Source organism: Pan paniscus, chromosome 11 (genome assembly GCF_029289425.2).
Source record: "Pan paniscus chromosome 11, NHGRI_mPanPan1-v2.0_pri, whole genome shotgun sequence".
Classification (NCBI taxonomy): domain Eukaryota; kingdom Metazoa; phylum Chordata; class Mammalia; order Primates; family Hominidae; genus Pan; species Pan paniscus.
In genome coordinates this window covers 71,707,801-71,723,667 of record NC_073260.2, presented here as the reverse complement: position 1 = coordinate 71,723,667, position 15,867 = coordinate 71,707,801, and the positions used below count along the sequence as shown (strand labels likewise).

Here is a 15,867-nt window from a genome sequence, read left to right as displayed (position 1 = left end):
GCCTTTCCCTTGTTAGGCATTCCTCAAACACTTGGAAAATTTAGTCTCATCAGCAAGCTCTAACAAGACTACATTTGCATTTTGTCTTTCTGAAGATTAATTTGAATCTACCCAAAGAAATTAAAATACACTATTGCACTCTTTTTGAAGCCTCATCATAGTCTACGGTCCAAAATCATCACAGCCCCAAATCAGCATAGCATCTGAGAATATGTCTCATCCTACCTCACTGGTTCTTCCACAGCGTCATGATCGTGGCTTCAAGATGACTGGGCTTTAATTCCGGTAAAGTTTGTTTTTTTTTTTTTTTTTTTTTTTGAGACGGAGTCTCGCTCTTGTTGTCCAGGCTGGAGTACAGTGGCACGATCTCGGCTCACTGCAACCTCTGCCTCCCAGATTCAAGCGATTCTCCTGCCTCAGACTCTTGAGTAGCTGGGATTGCAGGCATGCACCACCATACCTGGCTAATTTTTGTATTTTTAGTAGAGATGGGGTTTCACCATGTTGGTCAGGCTGGTCTCGAACTCCTGACCTCAAGTGATCTGCCCGCCTCAACCCCCCAAAGTGCTGGGATTACAGGCGTGAGCCGCCATGCCCAGCCCAGTAAAGCATTTTTAATCAAAACTTCAGGCTGGGTATGGTGGCTAATGCCTATAAACCCAACACTTTGGAAGGCCAAGGCAGGCAGATAACCTGAGGTTAGGAGTTCAAGATCAGCCTGGCCAACATGGTGAAATTCCATCTCTACTGAAAATACAAAATTAGCCGGGCATGCTGGTGGATGCCTGTAGTCCCAGCTGCTTGGGAGGCTGAGGCAGGAGAATCACTTAACCCTAGGAGATGGAAGTTGCAGTGAGCCAAGATCACACCACTGCACTCCAGCCTGGGCAACAGAGCAAGACTCCATCTCAAATAAATAATTAAAAATAAAAGATGAAAATCTTAGAAGCATCAAAGGGCTAGCAGGATTCTAATGAATTGCCAGCCAGATACAGGAAAAAATGGGAATTCAGATACGAAAGCTTGGCACTTGGAGCATTTTTGAATTGAGGGCATTTTCCAATTGATAGGTGGCCAAGAGGGTAAAAAAAATCAGTGCCTAGAGCCAGACAAAGTAGGATTTCAGTAAATTATTCTTCACTTTGGACTGGTATAGCTCAAAGAGCTACACCCTAGATGTAAGAATAATACAGATTAACAGTAAACTGTTCCTCTTATGAATTACAGGGCAGTGTGAGAGCAGCAGAATATTTTATGTGACTGAGAGCTCCATAGTATATAAGAGAGGTGCAGAGCTGAACTTGATATTGCTTTAGGAAATAAATCATATAGCAGGGACAGTTGGTCCAGTTGACCTGGAAAATATCAAATCTGAAACTTCAATTAACATCATCCTGAGTTAATAGTGTCCCTAGGAACGTAACTAAAGTAATTTAAAATCTTTTTTGGTGAACAAAACACCAGTCTAGGCTTCATATGATTTGTACATATTGTGTTTAAAAAATTATTTGCCAAAAACAATGTCTAGCACACAATCAAAAGTAACCAGGCATAAATACAGACTAGACACTGTTAATGTAAATTTAAAAAACAAAAAACAATGAAAGTAGACAAAAGTAGACTCCAGAGGCTCCTGATACTGGAATTATTAGATAAATATATAAACAACTGTGTTTGCTATGTTTAAGTAGGTAAAAGTCAAGGTTAAAAATTACGGCAGAAGCCAGGTGCGGTGGCTCATGCCAGTAATCCCAGCACTTTGGAAGGCCAAAGTGGGTGGATCACGGGGTCAGGAGATGGAGACCATCCTGGCTAACACGATGAAACCCTGTCTCTACTGAAAATACAAAATAATAATAATAATAATTAGCTGGGCATGGTGGCAGGCGCCTGCAGTCCCAGCTACTTGAGAGGCTAAGGCAGGAGAATGATGTGAACTTGGAATGCAGATCTTGCAGTGAGTCGAGATCACACCAGTGCACTCCAGCCTGGGTGACAGAGTAAGACTCCACCTCAAAAAAAAAAAAAAAAATCATGGCAGAAAACAAGTGGCAAATTAGATATCCTAAAGCTGAAAATTTGATACCTAAACTTAATAATTCAATAAACAAATTATAATACTAGACATAGCTGAAAAGAGAATTAGTGAACTAGGAGACAGGTCACTAAAAGTTATCTAGAATGAAACACGAAGATAAAAAGATGAAAAATACAAAAGAGAAAACAAGAAGCACAGAAAATATCTTGAGAAGGTTTTTTTTTTTTAAGATGGAGTCTTGCTCTGTCACCAGGCTGGAGCGCAGTGGCACAATCTCGGTTCACTGCAACCTCCACCTCCCGGGTTCAAGCGATTCTTCTGCCTCAGCCTCCTGAGTAGCTGGGACTGCTGGTGGCTCACACCTGTAATCCCAGCACTTTGTGAGACTGAGGCGGGTGGATCACTTGAGGTCAGGAGTTTGAGACCAGCCTGGGCAACATGATAAAATCCCATCTCTACTAAAAATAAAAAAATTAGCCAGGTGTGGTGGCACACATCTGTAATCCCAGCTACTCAGGAGGCTGAGACATAATTACTTGAACCAGGGAGACAGGTTGCAGTGAGTAGAGATCGCGTCACTACACTCCAGCCTGAGAAACAGAGTGAGACTCCATCTCAAATAAATAAAGAAAGAAAGAAACTATGGAGCTCTCAGCCACCTAAAATATTCTGCTGCTCCCACACCAACCTGGGATTTCAGGAACTCAATCAGGCTGTCTCATGCCCACCTGCCCAGATACACTATAATGATATTCCTTTATTCCCTCTTTAACATGATCATGTAGAAATTCTGGGTTTTACCTTGCTCCCCAGACCTGATTTCGTGGGCCTCTCTGACCTTCGCTGACAAAATCTATTAGAGAGGGGGAGGGTGTCCTTTATTCTCCATTCTCAGAACTCGGGCAGAACCCTTATCAGGGAGTCAAGTCTTCAATCTTTCCTGATTCTCTCCTTCCTCTTAGAAATTTTTATCTAGCTGCAGGTGAGGGAAACTGGTTTAGTCTCATAATTTGATTCTAAATGTTCTCTCTTATGTGCAGACCACATTCTCAAAGGATGAACATTTGATTCTTCTAAGTGTTTTGCTGTGTCACTTTTTCCCAAAGGCAGTGAAAACCACTGAATGAAATAGGAAAAAAAAAAAACAGAGAAACAAGAAAGCACACTTGAATGGATAGCTCAAGACATTATTTTACAACATATGAAGCCAGAGTTTTTTGTCTTAACTAATACAGTATCCACACACACAAACACACACACATATATACACATTTCCTATACACATATGTATATACACACTATATAGACACATAGACATCATTTTATGCATGCAGGTTTATTACAGCAGAATTTTTCTTTTTTAGAGACAGGGTCTAGCTATGTTGCCCGAGCTAGCGTGCAGTGACTATTCACAGGTGCAACCATAGCCCTCTATAGCCTCAAACTCCTGGGCCCATCTCGGCCTTCCAAGTAGCTAGGACTACAAGTGCCCGCCACCACACCGGGCTTGAATAAGCATATTATTCTTTAATTTTCGGCCTTTCTCACACAGTCCTTTACCAGTTCACAAAAATAGGAAACGATTTAGCAATTAGAGTTATCCCTTGGTATTCATGGAGGAATGGTTCCAGGACCCACCCACCGCCCCACACCGCCCCCCCTCCGCCGGATACCAAAGTCATAGCTGAAAAGGTGCTTCAGTCCCTGATAAAAAAAAAAAAAAATGGTGTAGTATTTCTATATAACCTGTGCACATTCTCTCACATACTTTAAATCATAACTACACTACTTATAATGCCTAATACAATATGAATGCTCTGTAAGTAGTTATTATACGATATAGTTTAGGAAATATACAAAAAAAAATCTATACATGTTCAATACAGACACATTTTTTTTCCAAATAATTTTGACCCATGGATATGGAAGGCAGGGATACAGAGGGTCAACTGTATTTGTCTAACCCTGTAAGCAATCTATTTTGTAAATGTAACAAAAGGCATACTAAAGGTCAGTCTGCAAGCCCAACCACCTCAAAAACTCAGGAAATTTATATTGGGCCCCCTGAAAATAGTGGGAGCAGGATATTAAGGCTGAGAGCCAAGTCTTGGGTCCTCAGATTCAGAACCTTCAGGAGGATGGGGGTTTTAGTCCATTTGGGATGCTAATTACAAAAATCATGAACTTGGCCAGGTGCGGTGGCTCACATCTGTAACCCTAGCACTTTGGGAGGCCGAGGCGGGTGGATCACCTGAGGTCAGGAGTTCGAGACCAGCCTGACCAACATGGAGAAACCCCGTCTCTACCAAAAATACAAAATTCGCCAGGCATGGTGGCGCATGCCTATAATCCCAGCTACTTGGGAAGCTGAGGCAGGAGAATCGCTTGAACCCGGGAGGTGGAGTTTGTTGTGAGCCGAGATCACACCATTGCACTCCAGCCTGGGCAACAAGAGCGAAACTCCGTCTCAAAAAAAAAAAAAAAAAAAAAAAAAACATGAACTTATGGTTTATAAGCAAGAGAAATTTATTTGTTTACAGTTCTGGAGGATAGGAAGTTCAAGATCAAGGTGCCAGATGATTGGTGTCTGGTGAGGGACCCTTCCTCATAGACAGCACCTTCACGTTGTGTCCTCACATGGTGGAAGGAGCTAGCTAGCTCTCTGGGGCCTTTTTTTTATAAGAACAGTAATCCCATTCATGAGGGCTTTGTCCTTATAACTTAATTACCTCCCAGAGGCTTCAGTTTCTAATACCACCACCTTAGGGGTTAAGATTTCAACATATAAGTTTGGCGGGGTGGAGAGAAATAAACATTCAGACCACAGCAGAAGGTTGCCCTAAATTCTGGAGTCGGGGAGGGGGGAAGTATCGCAAGAAAACAGGAACACTGAAAGACATGGGCTCCTTCTCAGATCTTAGAGAACAAAAGAAAGAACTAAATGGAGATGTGGGAATCACAAGGCCATAGTTTAGGGTCTCGCAGTGCCATTGGCAACAAAGCCTGAGAGCCTAGGCGATAGAGGCAGAACACCCAGAGGAGAAGCCCCTTCCCCTTGCACCGTGAGCCTGGTGTTTGCAGCTTCGTAGCAGTGGCAACAGAACAATCAGTTCTCCTACAATAAACCAGGGACGGAACAAACAACAGCAGCAGCGGTAGCAGGGAAACAGAATCTGTGTTGGCGTGCAGTGAGCAGGCAGCGTCTGCAAAGTAGCGCTGGCAACCACAACAGAGAGGCCAGCAACAGGAGGAGCAGGAGGAGCGTGAGTCACTGGGGTCTGGGGAGGGCAGCAAGGGAGGAGGGCAGAGGAAAGAGGCTGCTCTCCTGCTGGTAAACATCCCCCAAATCAGCAGAGCAAAACCAGGAAACACCAGAATATCAACCCGTGATTACCCAGGCAGATTCCTGGATCCTACCACAGAGCTGCTACATCATAATGTCCGAGTGCGGGGAGGCGGGTAGAATCCAGAAATTTGCATTTTTTTTTCAGGTCAGACAGGTAATGTACCGGGTCATAAGGAGGTTCAGAGGGTGTCACGTCTTACACATGCCTGTGAACACCCAATCATCATGCTTTTGAACTACAAAAGAATCGAGATATTTGCATTTTAAAGAAGTTCTCAAGGGGATTTTTAAGCAGTATTACCCACAGGCCTGAGCAACTGGGAGCTTTGCCCTGAGCCCTGCCTTTTAGAGGGCTCAAGGCTAGCCTTCTTCCAGCCACGCCCCTCAGAGTTAACATCCTACAAGACAAGGGAACATGCCCAGCGGAACCCCATGCTCACCTAGTACATGACACCCCCTACCTAGACCATGCATCTGGTACCCAGGACCCTGGATTCATGCCTAAATGGCATTGAGACCAATTCCATGGCCTGAATGGACCTCTGGCCCAGGCAGCCCCTGTTCTGTGCTGCTGCAGGTGGACCACACTGCATGGTGTGCACAACTCTGGAAGCAAGAGTTCCTCATGGGCTGCTTGGTGGACTTGAGTGTTGAGCTGACCATATGTGGTCTCCAAGCCTGACCCTCTGCAAGAACAGGAGCAGGAAAAGAAGCAGGGGGTGGTGCTCTTCCTTGCCCTTCATGCTCATTTGTGTTCCCAGCTCACGTATGTTAAGGATATCTATTGGCCTAACTAGACACTTGCACATTATTCTTGGCTACATTTTTTAAAGTCACAGGGGTTTTAATTTAGTTAATCTTGTTTTGTCTGGTTTTACTTTGTTTTTAAACACCAGAGAGGAAAAAGAAAGCTCTTAGGGTGAAAATACCAATTATAAAATGAGTGAATCCTAGAGTTTAATTCCTTTACAAGTTTAATCATTTTACAAGCTTTGATTTTTCCCATGGCAGATGAAGTTTTGGAGAACCAGGCTTACATGATTAAGTAGCATCTTAAAATTTTGAATTCATAGAGTTAATTTAGTGTAAGTAGTATCCATTGAGGGTTTTTTACTGTGTTCTCCATTGTCCTACACAGTGAGAGGATCAATAAGATAGGATGAATATCCTCAAAGCAAGGCCATTGGATAATTCAAGTTGTACACATGAAGAGAAAAAAATAACATCTGTGCAAAGGAGTATGTTATTTTAAGTGCTAAAGTGAGAGCCCCAGACAAGGCTAACTGCAATAGGAAATTAACAAATCTCCAAGATCCTCTCCTTCTGTTCTCAGTGTTGTCTTTTCTAGAGGACACACACACTTACACCCCACGCCCCCAGCCCCCAAAGCAAGGGGCTGGTGCTTTCAAAGTTCAGGCACAAGCAAGATTAGCAAATGACACTCTGTGCAATAATGCTTACTTAGCCTGTGGTTAAGGAATTTTTTTTTTTTTTTTGAGACAGAGTCTCACTCTGTCATCCAGGCTGGAGTGCAGTGGCACGACCTTGGCTCACTGCAACGTCCACCTCCCAGGTTCAAGCAATTCTCATGCCTCAGCCTCCCAAGTAGCTGGGATTACAGGTGTGTGCCACCACGCCCGGCTAATTTTTGTATTTTTAGAAGAGACGGGGTTTTGCCATGTTGGCCAGGCTGGTCCAGAACTTCTGACCTCAAGTGATCTGCCCGCCTGGGCCTCCCGAAGTGCTGGGATTACAGGCGTGAGCCACCGCAACCGGCCAAGGATTTTTTTGTTTTTCATGTGAGCAAGGAGAGAGATACAACAGTTCAAACTGTTTCCCTTTCTTTCAGTGATGATCCATCCACTGAGCCTTGTCATCTACAACAAGCTCTGCGTTTGTCAGTCCCAGATGGCCTTTGATTGGCTGAGTGTCATCTGTGTTTCTTTCTGGGTGGAATATTGAGTAATAAAATCTCAAAAGAAATTAACTTATTCACACTGTTGTTAAAGCAAGACATTGGTCTCGCCCTAAACTTCCCATCACACAAGCCTAAGGCATCTGACTCAGTACTTACAACTGCCCTGAGGTAATGTAGTATCTGGTTCACTTTTTAGCCAATGAAGCATGCTGTGGAGGACAAAAAGCAGCAGAGGCAGGAAGCAGTGACAAGGAGTGAGCTGGGAAATTCCAGCTGCCCTCCTGTCCTACTTACAAGGAATAGGTATGACTCATTTTTAAGATGCAAACAGATGCTGACTTGGCTAACAAAATCCTATGCAAAATGTAACCTCTCTAAGACCTTGTTTCCTTTCCTGGAAAAAATAAAACAGATAAGCTATTATATTTGGACACCTGGATACTATTGTTAAGTACCGGTTTAAAAGAATAGGCATACATGTATTTGTTTTGAATATGCCCTTTCTTATGTCCTTGAAGCCGGCCTTCTTCTGAACCGTATCTTTCTATCAAAGACAAACTCTACAAGAAAAACCTCCACAATCCAGGCTTGGGGTGTGCAGGTGTGTGGTGATCTGCTCCTTAGAGATATGTGGAATTTTCCGGTAAGGACGCTAATTAGTATATCCTCGTGTCCACCACCACATAGGATTCCAAACATCTGGTTTATAATCCTGGCTCTGCACTAAATGGCTATGTGGCCTCAGTTTTCTCACCTGTAAAATCAAGAGGTTGGTCCCTTAAGATTTCTCTCCCTTCTCACTTCTTTACTGTTTTATAATTCTAGGACTTAAAAAAATTGAGAATGCATACCTATCTTTTCCATTTACTTATCTACCATAAGAATGAATGCTTATATGGGATACAACATTTTGTGTTTATCGGTTTTCCTTCATTGCAGGGAGAGGAAGGCATGACTGGGGTAATACTGGGTCAAGGATAAGATACAACATGTATTAGAGTTAACAACTATTCCTCGCTTACCTCATTGGGTTGTTACAGTGATCAAATGAGATCGCATCCTTGAGAAGTTTATCATGTATTATTAGTCTCTATTAAAATGTGGTTAATATTACTAGTAATAAAAGTGAACATTTATCTAATAAACATTGGTCAAACACCTTCTACATATCAGGCACTATGGTAAATATTAAAAAGACACTGATCCTGTTTTTTCAGGCTCAAAGGAAGTCAAAAGAGCTCGGATAAATTGATGACAATATTTACCCTTAAAATTATTTTTTTCCTTTTTGAGACGTTTGGGCAGAATAAAGGCACAAATTGCTACATGCTATTTTCTTTCTCTATTTTCAAGTACTATGCATCTTTTTAAGTGCCCCATTCTAAACCTGAAGAAAAAAACGACATATCTAAGATTCTGCAAAAGCTCAACTGATTTCAGGCTAGGTGAAGAAATAAAAGATGCTACAGTCTATTAACTGTTGGGACCAAGTATAGTGGCAAGTATTTAATGGGCTCCCCAGCACTGACGAGTGAAAATGGATGATGATAACCTCACTGCAAAGGGTAATAGAAGACTGACCTTGGGCTATGAAAAATGTGTTCTGTAGACTTGTGGCTGCAATTTCAGAGCCCATGATACCCCTTTCTCACTTTATGCTTCAGTAGCAAAGCATTTACCGGCTTTGAGTTCTTTTAATATAATATGCTGTTTCAGGCCTCTATACATTTTTTTTTTTATTCTCTGTTCTTAGCCTGGAACAAGTACAGTTGACTCTGAACAAGTCAGGTTTGAACTGCATGGGTCCACTCATATGAAGATTTCTTTCAACGAAAGCTACCCCGAGTGTGCCTGCCTTTCCTGCTTCCCCTTCCACCTCCTGCACCTCTACCATCCCTGCCACCCCTAAGACAGCAAGGCCAGTCTCTTCTCTCTCTCCCCCTCCTCCTTCAGCCTATTCAACTTGAAGATGACAAGGATGAAGAGCTTTATGATGATCTACTTCCCCTTAATGAACAGTAAATATAGTTTTTCTTCCTTACAATTTTCTTAATAGCATTTTCTTTTCTGTAGCTTACTTTATTGTAAGAATACAGTGTATAATATATAAAACATACAAAATATGTGTTAATAAACTGTTTATGTTATTGGTAAAGCATCTGGTCAACAGTAGGCTGTTAGGAAAGTGTGAGGGTAGTCAAAAGTTAAGCTCAGATTTTTGACTATGCAAGGGTCGGCATCCCTAACCCCCAAGTTGTTCAAGGTCAACTATAATTCCCTATTACTCCTCACTCTTCCTCCCTCCTTCCTCCTCTTCTTCCTTATCCCTTCTCCTTCATTTTCCCCACAGGCTAACTGCAACTCAGCCCACTTCATTTCCTAATTTTTCCTCCTCCCTGCATCCCCCCGAGTCTTTGTGAGCTGCTCTTCCCTTCACTCCTGCCAGCCCTATGGCATCATGGCATTATCATGGTGTATGGAGAACTTCTATCTTATCTGTTTCTCCCACTAACCCAGTGGTTTTCAACTGGAGACAATTTTGCTCCTCAGGGGACATTTGGAAAAGTCTGGAGACATTTTTAATTGTCACTTCTGGGGAAGGGGGTTGACACTGGCATCTACTGAGTAGAAGCCAAGGATGCTGCTAAACATCCTACAGTGCACAGGACAGCCCCTCACAAAAAAGGATTATCAGGCCCCAAAGGCCAATAGTGCTAAGGTTGAGAAACTGCACTAGGCTGAGTTCCTTTAAAATATGACCCTATTCAGCCCTGTTCCAGCAGCTCCACAGACAGTGTCCAGTGCCCAGTAGGAAGGAATCCCAACAGTTTTAATATTACATTTGAAATTTTAATTGAAAAACTCTTCTGACAGCTGTATGTTATAACTAATAAGCAATATGACCACATACCACAATTCAAAGGAAAACCAATATCCAGAGGTAAAGGTGGCTTACACCCATCAGTCTTTGACACTTCCTATCTAGTTCTCTGTATTTCTTCCCTTTCTCCTTTTCTCTTGTCCCTGTGCTCACTGTCCCCCTTTACTGTCATGTTTGTTTGAATTCCACTTCAAAATGGGAATTTGAACAGAGTGCAATAAATTGTCCCACATTTGTTTATTTTAGGAAATCACTGCATTTAATTTTAACATTTGAACATATCAATTAGGCCAGGTGCGGTGGCTCACGCCTGTAATCCCAGCACTTTGGGAGGCTGAGGCGGGCGGATCACGAGGTCAGGAAATCGAGACCATCCTGGCTAACACGGTGAAACCCCGTCTCTACTAAAAATACAAAAAATTAGCCGGGCGTGATGGCGGGCGCCTGTAGTCCCAGCTACTTGGGGAGCCGAGATGCGCCACTGCACTCCAGCCTGGGAGACAGAGCAAGACTCCGTCTCAAAGAAAAAAAAAACAAAAAAAACTTATCAATTACTGGGTGACATGCTGTGCACTGCAAGAAAAACAAAGATAAATAGGAAACTGGGACTATCCTAACTGGGGGAGATTTCTGTAGCAGTAGAAAAGTAGAGGAAATATAGTTTTATTTCACTAATGTGATTAGGGAATATCTCATGGAGAAAGTCTTCGATTTAGGTCTTCACACATGTTTCATAAAGAATGTTAACACACCACACATAGGTAATAATGTTGTCTTTCCTTACCTGGCATCATTATGAGGGCCACTTTTTGGGGCAATGATTCTTAAATTTCAGCAACTCCTGGAGGGCTTGTGAAAGAAAGCACAGATTGCTGGGTTCTGCCCTCATAGTTTCTGAGGCAGTAGGTCTTCGGTGGAATCAGAAAACTGGTGTTTCTTTTTTCTTTTTTTTTGTGACGGAGTCTTGCTCTGTCACCCAGGCTGGAGCGCAATGGCGTGATTTCAGCTCACTGCAACCTCCGCCTTCCGGGTTCAAGCGATTCTCCCGCCTCAGCCTCTGAGTAGATGGGAAACAGTCGCGCGCCATCATGTTTTTGTAGAGGCGGGGTTTCACTCTATTGGCCAGGCTGATCTTGAACTCCTGACCTCAGGTGATCCGCCTACCTCAACCTCCTGAAGTGCTGGGGTTATAGGCGTGAGCCACGGCGCCTGTTTTTTTTTTTTTTTTTCTAATCAGAGTTTTTGCTCTTGTCGCCCAGGCTGGAGTGCAATGGTGTGATCTTGTCTCACTGCAACTTCTGCCTCCCAGGTTCAAGCGATTCTCCTGCCTCAGCCTCCCAAGTAACTGTGATTTCAGGTGCCCGCCACTACACCCGGCTGATTTTTGTATTTTTAGTAGAGGCGGGGTTTTGCCATGTTGGCCAGGCTGGTCTCAAAACTCCTGACCTCAGGAGTTCGGCCTCCGAAAGTGCTGGGATTACAGGCATGAGCCACTGTGCCCGGCCTAGAAAACTGGTGTTTCCAACAAGTCCTTTGGTGCTGCTGGTGCTACTGCGGGCCTTCTGAGGAGACTTTGAGAACCACTGCATCAGGATTATCAGCCTGGTAACTCCTGGCCGAAGAAATGCACACCCTTCATTTGTCTAAAAGAAAGAATTTCCAATATTCATAACGAAAACACAACTTGTGGGTTCTCCAAGCAGGAGAGGAAAAATCATGTTCCAGTCTATTCCTGTAACTAATGAAGGGCTCAGGTTTCAAAGGTAAGTTAATTGTCAGACCCACTTTATTGTACCCAGTGTCCTTGGGAAACATAATTATTTATTGGAAATATGTCACAACTAACATAACATTCTTAAAAATTTGTTAAATTAGAAACAAAATATTGTATTTGCTGATATGTTAAAACATAAGGGCCTAACATTTAGAATTGCACTTCTCATACTCACAACATGTACTCAAAATGCTGTTAACATCTACTTTGATGATTGTTTTGGGTTTACTTGAATCTAATGTTTCCATTTAATAATTCCTTTTTTTTCCCCCTTTCCTTTTTTCAATCAATCCTTTCTCTTTTCTATGTTCTATATTCATGTTATCTTAGAATTCCATTTTGGCCTTCTAGGTTCTTTACTTCTTCCTCCAGCCTGTCATTTTCATGTCTTCAGTGATTTCTCAGACTTCTCACAGAAAGTTAACCATTTTTGTGCATCTTGAAACTTTTAACCTTTGATATGAAGATAAATGCTAATAAATAAATGAATATAATTCTTATGAATACATTATGCACAATGTTAAATTCAAAATGACTGACGTGTTTCATGCTGTGTGCTATAGATTTGCTAAACTTCATTTCAAACAGACTAAATAAAACACATGGAACTACATGCACTTTTTGTGAGCAGCATCTTCATACCTGTTGTTTGTTAATGTCAGCAATTATAAGCTTATAGGTGTGTTTTTCAAGTGATCACTGAAAATAAATGTGGTATGTCTATTGGCAGAACCACTCACACCTACTAATTATTTGAAAAACGTGCTCAAACACACAGTAGTGCCTTCTAGAGAAAGCATAGTATAGTCCTCCCTCATTTCCAAGGACAAGAATTCATTTCTTTAAGCTTTCTTCACGAAAGAATGCAATAAAAGAGGAGGAAACCGGGACTTGATTGAAGAAATATCTCTACTGGGAGCATGAACTAATAATGAGTGACTCTAAGAAATCTCTCACAGGCATTTTTATTTTTGGCTTTTGTTGTTGTTGTTTGGTTGGTTTTCATTTGTTTTTTATTTTTATTTTTTATTTTATTTTTATTTTTTGAGGCAGAGTCTCACTCTGTCACCCAGGCCAGAATGCAGTAGCGCTGTCGTGGGTCACTGCAGCCTTCGCCTCCCAGGTTCAAGTGATTCTCCTGCCCCAGCCTCCTGAGTAGCTGGGATTACAGACACCTGCCATCATGCCCAGCTAATTTTTGTATTTTTGTAGAGACGGGGTTTCACCATGTTGACCAGGCTGGTCTTCAACTCCTGACCTCACGTGATCTGCCTGCCTCGGACTCCCAGCTGTTTTTTTATTTTTTAATTTTAATTTCATTTTTTATTTTTTGGGGGACAGGGTCTCACTCTGTCACCCAGATTGGAGTGCAGTGATGTGATCTCAGCTCACCGCAACCTCCGCCTCCTGGATTCAAGCGATTCTCCTGCCTCAGTCTCACGAGTAGCTGGGATTACAAGTACACGCCACTACCGCCCAGCTAATTTTTGTATTTTTAGTAGAGATGGGGTTTCACCATGTTAGCCAGACTGGTCTTGAACTCTTGACCTCAAGTGAGCCACCCACCTCAGCCTCCCAAAGTGCTGGGATTACAGGCATGAGCCACCGCGCCCAACCTGTTTTTTATTTTTACCATCACTAAAACAAAGGCAGCACATGCAATTGTCAGTGCTATTTGGCATCTTAAATTAAGACTGAAGACTGCAAAATCCATTTCCTGTTTTCATCCCCTGCTTAATATGAATTTTTCAAAAGACCACTTCCCCTAAGTTACAATAGGAAAATTAGAAATTAATTTGCTTTATCACAAATGGCTTGCATGCTGAGGCATTGTTTAAATGTGTCTGGTCCTTTCTGATTTTTATAACCTAGAGCTGTAAGTCCTGTCATTTCAGTTTACACCATAGTTTTAGGGACACAGAAATTTAAAAGCGAATGTCTGGAAGGCTCTCTGGAATGCTGGCCTACTTTGCACAACTGAGGGGCTATTGTTCAAATCTTTTCTGTAGTAGACATGTTAATATATCTTGGGCTCTTTCCAGAAGTTATTCTGGCTAAAGGACATCCGAAGCACATCTGAGTTCTCATTCTAATAAAGAAAAGAATGTAGTACCAAGGCAGTAGTTGCTTTCTCAGCTGTCTTTACCTCCTCCAATGTTTTACTGGAAAAACCTCCTCATTTATTCATATTTATATACCAATCATGACATCTATCTGGTGATAACCATGTGCTAGGTTTTGTAAGCATTATTCCATTTATTTATTTATTTATTTATTTATTTATTTATTTATTTATTTTGAGACAGAGTCTCGCTCTGCCACCCAGCTTGGAGTGCAGTGGCGTGATCTCAGCTCACTGCAACCTCCACCTCCAGGGTTCAAGCGATTCTCCTGCCTCTGCCTCCTGAGTAGCTGGGATTACAGGGGCACACCACCACACCTGGCTAATTTTTGTATTTTTTGTAGAGATGGGGTTTCACCATGTTGGTCAGGGTGGTCTCAAACATCTGACCTTGTGATCCCCGCGCCTCGGCCTCCCAAAGTGCTGGGATTACAGGCGTGAGCCACTGCACCTGGCCTATGTTAAAACTACCTTATGAGCTAGTTATTAGCACCATCCTCATTTTATGTATGAGGAAATAGAGGTTTGTAGAAGTTTAGTACCTTGCCCAAGGTTGCACAATTAATGAGTGATCAGGGGAGGATTGGAACCCACTTTTGACACCCGAGCCAGAGCCCTTAGGCACCAAGCTGGGCCACCATTCTCCTTACTTCTTTTTTTCTAAGTGTTCTCAATAAAAGTGACTTGCAATTTGCTGATATGGAATTGGAATTCCATATCCTATAATCTGTCAAAAGATGGTACAGAGACAAAAGGATAAAAGGAAGGGGGAGGATAAGAAAAACATGAGCTCTGCCCTGAAATAATGGAAGACTGGACACACATGTTAAGCAACTGAAACCCACACATCAGAACAATAAAACCAGTGCCATAGGTTCTAGGTAAATGTCTGTGGAACTAAATGTGAGATCAAATAAGATCTAGAAGCACTAAGGGGGTCTAATTATGGACATGAACAGCATTTGTGAAAAGTTTGTTAAGAAAATATGGATTTCTTCTTTACAGTAGTAAACTGTAACTCTCCACACTACTTCCCCCATCATCCAAAAGTTCCAAAGGTCATGTGAAAATTGTGAATATTAAATAAAGGATCCAGCTTAAGAAACCAATTTATTACAGTGAGAACTGTCATAATTCAACTAAATGTTTATTGAATGTGCACTATATGTATGCACTGCACAGCAGATATTTTGAAGCCTTAATTTGTTCACAATATTGGCAGAAATTCCTAAATAACTATTCACACTGTAGTCAGTATAAAAACGGTAGTCCATGAAAACACATTTCTAAGCTTATTTCTCTAAATTGGAAACATTTTGAATTAGGGTAAGAATTTGTGAAATAAAGTACCCATTTATTTCTGCTATTTAGTGTTTTAAATTTAAAGCAAGCTATGTCTTCTTCAAAAACATAGTCTTTAACATTGTTTTCTGAATTTAGTATGTTTAAAAATATATGAAAAACCAAAATGGGCTATGAATTCCCATATGTCACAGTTAACTCATTCGAACCTAGAATCTTCTTCCTACAGTGGAAAACTATAAAACTCTCTCCTTTTAAATAGTCTTCACTATATTTGAAAGTTTAAGAGATCACATTTTATCATCATAAATACGAAGCACTTGATTCTACTGACAAGCCATTTTTCACAATGTTTATTAATAAAATGATCTTAAAAATAGAGAACCTAGGCCAGGCACAGTGACTCATGCCTGTAATCCCAGCATTTTGGGAGGGAGATCACTTGGGGGAGGGGGGCAGATCACTTGGGGTCAGGAGTTTGAGACC

General features: G+C 41.8%; 1 protein-coding gene, 1 long non-coding RNA gene and 1 other non-coding gene across 4 annotated transcripts in view; 1 reads left to right on the top strand and 2 right to left on the bottom strand.

Moving 5' to 3' along the window:
• The window catches only part of TMC1 (transmembrane channel like 1), a 319,210-nt gene extending 304,616 nt beyond the window's left edge, over positions 1-14,594 (bottom strand). Inside the window, exon 1 of one of the 2 annotated variants that reach the window (XM_055091901.2) lies at positions 10,968-14,594. The gene's annotated coding sequence lies outside the window, so the exon portion shown is untranslated. The remainder of the gene's footprint in view (positions 1-10,967) is intronic. The other variant, XM_055091900.2, reaches the window with a different exon arrangement.
• Positions 3,158-9,733, top strand: LOC134728540 (uncharacterized). The gene is made up of 3 exons (XR_010109051.1): positions 3,158-5,301; positions 7,499-7,605; positions 9,056-9,733. It is a non-coding gene; the product is annotated as an uncharacterized LOC134728540 (long non-coding RNA).
• On the bottom strand, positions 5,529-5,632 carry LOC112440919 (small nucleolar RNA U13). Its single transcript, XR_003028907.1, has one exon. It is a non-coding gene; the product is annotated as a small nucleolar RNA U13 (small nucleolar RNA).
• Positions 14,595-15,867: the final 1,273 nt, after the last annotated feature.